At 30.5% G+C, this 9,435-nt stretch overlaps 1 protein-coding gene across 1 annotated transcript in view; it reads left to right on the top strand.

Moving 5' to 3' along the window:
• The first annotated feature begins 682 nt into the window (after nt 1–682).
• Nucleotides 683–9,435, top strand: part of LOC127735899 (G-protein coupled receptor dmsr-1-like) — a 39,092-nt gene continuing 30,339 nt past the window's right edge. The window contains exon 1 of the mRNA XM_052246322.1: nt 683–790. The gene's annotated coding sequence lies outside the window, so the exon portion shown is untranslated. The remainder of the gene's footprint in view (nt 791–9,435) is intronic.

Raw genomic sequence — 9,435 nt, 5'->3', positions numbered from 1 at the left:
TGATATCTATTTATTGAAAACAACATCCTTTATATAAATTGAAACTAATTAAAGATACTCTCCATAAATATAATTATTGGTCCACTATCAGTTGTTCAGAATAGTCGTATTCTATTTATTAAACAGATTAATTAAATTGGAAGCTTAACTTATCGATACATTTACTCTTTATTCTTTGTGATTTTCAAAGGGGAAATGTTTTGAGTTTTTGTTAAATAAAATTGTTTTATTATAACTCATTGTCAAAAAACAATAGGATATGGTAATCATACCGATTATTGAACTTCAATATTTCATACGTGAACAAAAATCCTCTTTCATAATAAGTTAGCATTTTTGTTTAGCTGATGACATCATCAATATTATCCATATTATCTGATTTTGGAAAAAAATATTGAAAGCTTTTGTTTCATCTATTTTTTTTTCCAATAAGGTGTATAATTTTACAAATAACTAATAATGAATGATAAATATAGAAACAAATCCTAATTAATTATTTGTCAGCGAATGATTAAAAGGTGCTATTTGTAACAGTAAAATTACAATTCACCGCAATTATTAATACGGCTTCCAATTAGCCTCGTCTTGACAGTATTTTAGAGAAATTAGTTACCATTAAGTATTGACAATATAAACGGTTATCTCAGGCGGAGTTTGATTGGCAGTTTGGTGTGATCGATTTCATGAAATTATGCTTCTTTTATAATCTGCTGAAAGCAGAGAAGTTAATGGTTTTGAAACTGAGAGAGAGAGGAACGCAAACTTGGAAATTTCGTATAGTTATCCTTATGTAAGTTATTTTAATTTTCAATATTTGAATTTAATAATTTTTTTGAAAGATTTTTTGTCAACAAATAATTTGTTTTTCCATTTAGTTAGCTATATTTCCAGACTGATAATTTTTTCATTTATTATAACTAATATTTCATAAGAAATAGTTTAAGTTGTATGTAATCTCTTTAATACATAACGTCTTATTAATGAATGAATTGTGGAAACGAAGCGTGTTTCTTTAATGGATAATAAATATGATGGTATCACCACGTTTCTGAAGCAGAAACACGTAAAAGTACAACAGAGCAAAAATAACTTTGAACCATGGAATATATTTAGTTGAAAAACGTTAACAAGACTGGAATGAAATTAGGAAGTATTCCATTATATAACTGAATGACTGCTTTGAGTTCAAATTCTTTAGACGTATTTGTTTTAACCTAAGTAAAAGGACTGGAATTCTAAAGTTTCTAAAGTTGAAATTCATTCGTTAAACCTTGTGCACTGTTTCATTTTAAGATATACGAAATGAAAATATTTTGTCTGTCGTACATATCAAATAACACTGCAAATTATCTTCTTAATCCCGATTTCTGATTTCGATTGCAGTGTTGACCTCGTCTTTAGAAAATTTCATGAATGAACTAAAATTCTGATGCGTCTGTGAAAAGATTTGTTCTTTTATAAAATTTAAACCTTTAAATAGTTTTGATGGCTTTTTCATGCAAAATCATTTGCATATGATACACGAGCTACATAGTAGAAGCGAAAGATGATATATAAAAGAAAACAAAAGGAAAAACTGAAAAAAACTATTTTGATTTTCATCTACATGTGGTCTGTTATTACTTTAGTTTCAACAACAAATGTTGGAAATATACGTTTGGCAAATTTGCTGTTGATTGAAAGGCAAAAAAATTAAAACGAACAAAACAAAAAAATCTATAAAGTTGTGTCGAATTCAAGATATGCAATAAAATATATCTCATCAAATTTATAAAAATTGAAATTGAATAAAACCACAAAGAAATTACAAATGCATCACGTATTTACATGTTATCTTTAAATTACCAATATTCCGCTTTCAGTTCGAGTCATGATTTTTTAATTGTTGTAATCAGAATATTGACTCCTGTAATAGATAAGGTCTATTAAAAAATTTAAATGAATCTATGAAATATAAATACTGTAAACTTTGGTTTCAGCTGATGTCACTTTTCAAATATTCAAAATTAATAAATCTTACAAGTGCAAAAAGGGAAGGGCCATTTTCCCCTCTATCAGTTTCACTCAGAAGATAAAAGCACGGAAGGTGTTAAACCTACTTTTTTTAATATCTTAGGTGTTGTATAATAACATATTGAAAACAATGTTCTTTTTTTTACACTTTTGTGAACTAGAAATGTTAGTCAGTGCTACATATTTGCTGTTGCAAGTTTTACCTGTTATTGAAAAAGTTAGCATCAAAAGATATCTTTAACAAAACGAACTAATTGGTATCTGGAATATAATGTAGAGCTTCACTTCCGTTAGAATTTTAGTTTTGGTTAAACATGTCCTGCTTATACGAAATATTGGTAAATACTCAAACGTGTCAAGTTTTAAGCTATCATCCAGCATTCATTATTGGTCATTTGTTTAGAATTTATTGTTACAACCTCAACGTTAAGATACTGTGAATTTAAAGATATTTTCAAAATAACCACGATGTGAAACAAATTTAGAGAAAACTGGTCTAATCTCTTAAATATTTAGCTGCTTTTTTTAAAGTCGTTTGAAGATGAATGCATGTGAGCGGTTTCATTCCTAGAAGACTCTCGTCAATTCTCAAATCAACAATTAAAAAGTTGAAAAGAAATGATGTACACTTAATCACTAAGGAAATGTTTATGTTTTGTGTTACGAATGCTTAAGGTTGTATTATTTAATTTACCTTATAACATTGAGCTGTTTACAATGCGTTATAAAGGATTGGACGTAATGATTGTATTACTCTGTTAGAACATCTAATTGTAACTGAGAACTTCCTTGTTGTGTTGTTTTAAACCAAATAGGAAGAATATTCAACATATGTCGCGTATTTGAAACAGAAAATTTTGCAAAACAGTCCAAATGAAACTGAAGGTTCAATTATATTGGCAAAATGGAACAAATTTCAGATGCTATAAGAACAACTGCAAACCGGGTCAATGTTTGCCTATTTTCTATTACCTCACATTTTCTTTTTTTATGGCATCATAACCTCGCACTTTTAAAAGATTGTTAAATTTTGCTCCGAGATGCAACAAAAATTTGTATCACCAGTATCCAAAGAAAACTAAATCTATTGAAAAATTAAAGCTGAAATTTTGAATCTAAAAGTTAGTTGTACCAGCACTATTAAACAATGAAAAGTTTATAATTTGATTTTCATGAAATAACTCAATTACAATGTCAGATTAAATGGTTGAACGTATATGAAGAGTTTTATTTTCCTTCAAAGACAATTATAAAAATATAGGTATGAAGCGGTATAAATCATAAGTATATCGTTTTGCAATTCTGCTATAAATAAGATAAAATATGGGGCATGTCCCATTAAGACAGCAGTTTAACACATCGGAAAAAAAATAAATATCTATAATTCCTTCTAGCATCAGGGGGGAAACATTCATACAGCCATTATACAAACAATTACTTTTCAAATCACGCTTATTCATTTAATACAGGAACTTCTTATCCTTCAGAGGCACCTATACTGTACGGCATATTTATATCTATAAACAAAGTAAAAATAACTTTATTCATCATATTTTTTTAACATTGATTTGTTTTAAAAAAACTGAGATCTTATATTGTGACAGAAGCAGGGGCGTAGCTGCCGTTAGGTACTTTAGGCACGTGCCTACACATAATGTTTTTCACAAATATTTTTTTTTAAATAATGGCCGGACAACGTTATCTGTAGACGCACGTGAAGTCGTTAAAACTCTTTAATTGTACGCTAGTCTATCATCCTTAGTGAAAGGAGATTCCGAGTAGTAGATAGAATTGTATGTACATGATATTCCACCTTATATAGAAACTAAAAACTAGAACTTTGGTTCAGATCATTTCACTTCTATCAACAAATACTTGAATTAACCTCAACATGCTCAAAACCCTTACATTTAATTCTTAGAAACATGTTTTTTTTTTATTAGTTGTTGGCTTTCAACTAGCTTTCCACTTAGGCTTCATCAGACCTACAATAAAAACCTTGACAAAGTGGGGCGTCCGTTTGGTTGTGCGGGATGTATGAATAGAAGGGGACGTTAAATCCGATGCCTAGTGTAGAGAGAATGCCACGCTATCTGCACGTAAAAAACACCCACAACAACTCTTTCAGGGGTCCGTAGGTGGTCTGCTGCAAGGCAAAATTTCTGTCCCTATCCAATAATATCCTCATTTTCCAAAGGCATTTCAAAATTTCCTGACCTTCATCCTGGACGAACCCTTTTACTGTACCTACCTGTTGTATTTGTTGTAAATTTGTTTTTGTCCTGAACATGCATGAACTATTTGCCACTGGACGTTTAGCAATCAATCAATAAATCAACTAGCTTTCAGTAATTTTGAGTAGTCTCAAATCTACGAGTAATGACAATAATTATTCAAATTCTTAGGCAGGTAGGGATTTTACAGTACAGGATATAAAAAAATATGAATTTCTTGAATTTTGTTTGATAGTATAAACAGAACCGAACTTCTGCATTAGGCATCGACTGTGTTTGTGTGGCCGGGGAGGGTAAAGGTTTAAGAATCAAAAGATGAATGGTCGATGCCTAGTCAAAAGGATAGTATTATTATATAAATGTAGTAGTCTCAGTGTTTACGTGCCTATTTCTTTAATGAAGGATAGTCAATATGTACATATATATCAATTATCCTCAATCAAAAAGGAATAGATATGAAAATACTAAAGAGGATGTACCGCTTAATTAAAGGGTTGCGCTGATCTACGCTGGGCAATGCATATCGTTAATATTTTTTTTTAGATTTCCGATTGTAATGCGTTAATTCATTAGTATGATGTTATTGTAAAATTATTTGTAATTCTTCGAACTTTTCTTCATGTATATTATCATGCATGATAAAATGCATTTTGGACCAGTAAATTTTATGTTTTTTGTATACAAAACTTTGCAACTAAAAATGCTGAAAACCGTTTTCCGTCGGGGGTCTTCGCCCCCCGGAACCCCCCTACCAGGGATCTGCCCTGGACCTGCCGGGGGCCTTTAGCGGCCCCCAGACCCCATGCCACAATTTGTGCCTACAGTTTATTCGATATTTAGATACGTCTCTGAGAAGGGCAACAAGTGCAAACTTTAAATGACGTATTGTTTTCTTTCGTTCCAGCCTTGATGTTTTGTCAGTTTTTCAGTTTATAATTACAGTTTATCTGTTTGATTAAACCCCCACAATCAATACCACTATCGATAAACAAATTAAGTACACTCACGACAAAGCTAGCCTTTGTATTTTTGAAAAACACTTTATATTTTGATGAGCGATGACATTTCTGAATACTTGGTACATTTGAAAACGTCCATTTGAAACAATTAAACGCTTGATAAGTGTGTTTGTTATTTATGAAGGCTTCATTTCTAGATTTGATGGTTTTTTTATTTGATTTTTTCAATCCAGCATATTGCACGGTATAAAACCATTCAGCAGTTACAAAATGTATATAACTGACCTTGGTTTATGATAGATTCAATGGATTCATTCTTGGAATCAGTATCGTCAGTTGCGATAAGAGTATTTGGTCCTTGACGTGCTTACTAGTATCTATAAAATTGTAAAGATTTCATGGAAAAAACATATTTTCTCAATTTGGTTGTTAGTTTTAATAGAAAGAAATTTTGTTGACGTTAAAAAGTGCTTTGTAAAATGGAAAAAAAGATAAAAAGAATTGCAATGTATCATAGAAACGTTTTTGAGTTTTATCAACATATTCGATCAATTGTACTACGATACCGTATCTTTTTGGCAACATTTTCAATTATGATTTAAGAATAACATCGAAAATAAGAATCTCACAAAAATTATTTATATTTATTTTACTTTTTCTAAAATTTGTTTTAAGTGTAACATGAACATTTTTTTCAAAAATTTTGAAAAAACTCACGATAAAAAGAAAAATGAATGCTATCCTGACAGTCTTCGTAAAGTTGAAAAATTAACAGTTTTTTTTTTTTTATAAATCTACATGTACTTTGTAGGTAATATGTAATGTATGTATTTCGAAGCTTGTAATGTTCGTATCGAATCACAATATTCAACAATATATTAATGTTCATGAATTATTGAATACCAACTTACAAGTATGAAATTCTTTATAAACAAATGTTTTGAAGTGGAAAATTTGATGGACATTTTGTGTTTTGGTGCAGTAATGAAATTGTATATTTAAATGTCACACCATAAAATACACATTTCAGACAGCTGTCTTGAAATCGTTATTCACAAAAAATGTAAATGATAAGTCATATTTCATGGGTTTTCCCCTATTAAAGTACATTATGTAATGTCCTGGGAAGGTTTGCTTTCACTAGCGAAAGGAGTAGGGCCAATTTCCCATGAATTAATTTCAAATCGAAGCCAATTTCGAAAAGTCTTTCAATATTTATAATGTCGTAGAATCATAGTATCACATCCTAAAAATCAACCTTTTACGGTTCTAGCAATATTTTGGATTATTTCTAAGCTTGTCAGCAAATTATAAAGGACAGGAGAATGCCCAAAAACCAAATTATGAGATAATTAGGCAAATTTTGAGTATGTTTCCCATAAATGCACAAGAAGGACATCGTTAACCAAAACCAACAGTTTGTTGGAAGTAAAACTATGCTTTGTATTTCGGATACTATTAATTCAGTTTTGTTAGCGATGTCCTGCAAAGCAAAATTTTCCAAAAAATGTGAAATGTGCAGTATTGTATCAAAATGCCTTCAACACCAACATGTAGTGCTGAATAACTTCGTGGTTTTATGGAAATATCTAAAAGTGTGATACTCAATTTAATAATCAAATGTCAGTAGGATTCGACAACTTTTACATTTTGACCCTGAAAGTTAAACAAATGCAGGGGACATTGGCCCTATTTCTTTACAAAAAAAGATCTAGCGCTTTGCCTTTAAAATGCTTTGTTTAGTCCCACTACTGAATGAAATTTCACTGTATTAATATTTACGTTTTAAAGAATCAGCAATTCTAAAACTTTTGTTTTTGTGTTAGTTACTTTAAGACTAGAAGTGAAACTTTCAACTTGAGTTTTTCGTTGTATTTCTTAATATCCGGTAAAAAAGTGAAACAGAAATGTATCTTTTAAATTGTAAATGTATAGATATAAAGGTTCAGCCATCGAATGTCACAAGTCCAATCTATGAGCCGTATATTGCAGAAAGAATCTTATCTGAACCATACGAGATAAAGGAAGAAAGAACATAATAGCAAAACAGGGGGAGATGCATGATTACAAGTATGAGTTACACACATGAGGGTGTTAGACCGATCGATTCTATCTTATTAACACCCTGATATTATGGTTAATGCAAAGTTATAAATTTTAATAAATTAGAAGGGGTCTTCAGCAATTTGACCTTATTTTATGGTAAAGAAAGATAAATGAAGGGTATCCTATTACGATTAATGGCATCGAGGTGTATATGGCAAACATATCCATCAAAGATGTAGGACGATAAAGACAACATAATTTGTATGTCACTGTACGGTCTTTAACAAGGAACACTGATGTTTTTCTTCTTCTTCATGAGAATGCTTAGCCCTATCTTACTCACAAACACACGCATACACACACATGTTTTTTACTTTACCGATGAACTACAGAATAGCGTTTAAGAATGGCTAGTAATCAGTTTCTGTAATGACATATAAATTGAAATTTGTTACAAATGGCTAAATGTGCAGTGAGTCTTGCATTGCAGTTAGTACACCAATTACTAAATATGTTTTTTAATGGTTTTTGAAGCAAATGATCAACTTGCTATCAATCAGTTCGAACAGAGATTTACAATCTCAAGATATATTCAGTTTTCAACATTATCAACATGACACATTTAAACGATTTGTTCTCCCTCTATCCATTAATATGTCGATTCTCTATTGATAAATTACTTAAACACCAGTTTTTCATACAATAATAACGGAAAACAAGTAGAAGTATGTGTTTTAAGGGAATGGTATCTTAGATTTACATTGACTAGATCGTTAGAGCAATCGCAGAGATAAAGCGATGCTTTCTAAATAATTTCTTGCTATCAGACCAACTCTAATGAAGCGATGAGCCGATCGCGCGTCAGTGATATAATCAAAAATACGATCAAAAACTATTTATCTGCCCGACCTGTTATAATTCTGTTGGAAAAACAAACAAAGATGTTCTCCAGGCACAACTGGTTATTTCTGATATACAATAAATAATCAAAATGCTAATATTCATTTACAATTGAATATACTTGATGTTATCTTGGGAATTTCAAGGAAAACATTTCGCGGTTAGCAGCTGATAACATTTGCTGTATTATAATTTTTTTTTAATCATTTCAAACATACCAAAGATATAAATATTCAAGTATTTAATATTTACTTTTTTGTGAATTTTGTATTTGACTAGATGTTTTTCAAATTGAATTCAGAAAATAAATCTTCCCTCATGGTGATTTGTTTGCTTACATGTACGTGTTCACTCGTTATTGAATAGGCTAGGCGACAATCTAACATTGTAAAAAACGTAAATAAATAGGTAAGTCAATGCAATTTCGACTTTTTTCATGTTTCATGACTTATTTTGTAAGAGTAAAATCCAATACAGTATGAGAGGAAAAAATTGTCTACCTTATAATCATTGCTGTCTTAATATAACCCACATCTCCTAAAGTTTTAGTTCCGTTTGGTGTATTTTTAAATCGGTTTATGACAAATCAAAACTAAAAGGGTTATTGAGTATAGATTTATTGCTTTTCTTTCTCTTAAGAATATGCTTACAAAAAGATGAATCGAGAAGAGATGTACCTAAATTTATAGTGCAAAGTAAACAGAAAAAAACTGTTTCACTTTTCAATCTTTAACCCCAACAATTTTTCTATTGTATTAATTTTGAAGATATGTCGCATCTAAACGAAGTCTGATTTATCTGCAGCTTATTTCTCCCTGTTTTTGGCACATACTTAAATATGAACCCCATTAAATTCGATCCCAAAATAGGCACTAGAAAAGTATAAATATTTGAAAAGTCATAATAAATTCCATTGAGCACGAAACTTATCCAAATAAGATTTCAGTTATTTGGATATTCTAAAATACATTTCTTTTTGGCAGAAATTTAAAAACAAAATTATTATCTTGTTCGACTTTGAAACACTGATTAAAGATGTTCATCCTTTGATTGGAAAAATATGGTGTTTTAGCATAAAATGTTAAAATTGTTTTTAGCCTCGCTACACTCGGCGGTATTTCTTCTATTTTGTGGAATTACGGGTTTAAGATGATTACCATGTCGACGCACCCGGTCTCGCTCCTTTTTGTGTTCATGGAATTCCCTCAGTTTTTTGTTTGTTACCTTGATTTGTATCTTCTCAATCAATTTATAAGATTAGAACATCGGTACACTACTGTTGT

Source organism: Mytilus californianus, unplaced genomic scaffold (genome assembly GCF_021869535.1).
Source record: "Mytilus californianus isolate M0D057914Y unplaced genomic scaffold, xbMytCali1.0.p SCAF_3, whole genome shotgun sequence".
NCBI lineage: Eukaryota > Metazoa > Mollusca > Bivalvia > Mytilida > Mytilidae > Mytilus > Mytilus californianus.
The sequence above is the reverse complement of the archived record's forward strand: the minus strand, read 5'-3'. Positions and strand labels throughout refer to the sequence as shown.